This window comes from Eurypyga helias, unplaced genomic scaffold (assembly GCF_000690775.1).
Source record: "Eurypyga helias isolate BGI_N326 unplaced genomic scaffold, ASM69077v1 scaffold781, whole genome shotgun sequence".
NCBI lineage: Eukaryota > Metazoa > Chordata > Aves > Eurypygiformes > Eurypygidae > Eurypyga > Eurypyga helias.
Genome location: NW_010229978.1, coordinates 20395 through 21524, shown reverse-complemented (window position 1 = coordinate 21524; position 1130 = coordinate 20395).

Here is a 1130-nt window from a genome sequence, read left to right as displayed (position 1 = left end):
ATGTTTGTGAAGTAAGACAAAAAAAAATTACATTAGTGGTGAACAATGGAGGGGTGAGCTGATGGAGCAGAAGTGAATTAGTTTGGCCTTCAGAGACACCCACAAAGAAAGGTGTCTGAGTCGCCTCAAAGTAATTCCTCTTTGCACGGAGCTCCTCTAACCAGCTTAAACAAAGAGAGACCAGAGATGTGCTTTTGATTTCAGCCCCACTTCCCCAATTTTGTTTGTTTGCTTTGCTTCCACCTGCATTTTTAAGTCCCTCCACCCCCCGGGCCGTTTGCAAGGGCTATGTTACCTGCAGGAATGTGTCGTGTCCCCATCAGGTCTCAGCACAGGAGTTGGGGCTGGGAGGGGTCTTCCTGTCTGCCCATGTTCCTGCAGCGTTCAGCAAGCAGGAGGGTGAAGAGAGGAAAGAAAAGAGAAGCATCAACCGAGATGGAGCGGTTGCATTTTCAGAATCGAAATTTAAGGACGAATGTACCTGGGGTACCCACAAGCAGCAGAGAGGGCTGCAGGGGTAAGCAAGGGGAAATGGGAAAGCAGGGAAACAAGAAGAGCTTTTCACACAGGGATTCTGGAAGGGCTGAAATCCCAAATAGCTAGGTTTTTATCTAAATATTTTTAGGTCCCAACAGATTATCACATATTTTTCCCCATTTCACTTTATTTTACATTGAAAAAACCCCAAATGTTTCTTTTTAGCACTAAGTAGAACCTAGCTAGTGGATCAATTTTTATTATTTTTCGTTTCCCAACAATTTCTGAAAAAATCACTGTGCTCCTGCCAAAAAAAAAAAACAAAAACCCATTTTACTTGAAAAAAATGTTGAAGTTAAACCCTCAAAGCTTGAATCAGGACCTCAGCTCAGCCCCTCCAGTTGGACTTGAAAACACCGCTTTTTGGCACATTAGAACCTAGCTAGTGGATCAATTTTTATTATTTTTCGTTTCCCAACAATTTCTGAAAAAATCACTGTGCTCCTGCCAAAAAAAAAAAACAAAAACCCATTTTACTTGAAAAAAATGTTGAAGTTAAACCCTCAAAGCTTGAATCAGGACCTCAGCTCAGCCCCTCCAGTTGGACTTGAAAACACCGCTTTTTGGCACATCTCTGGGGGGACGAGGGGCTC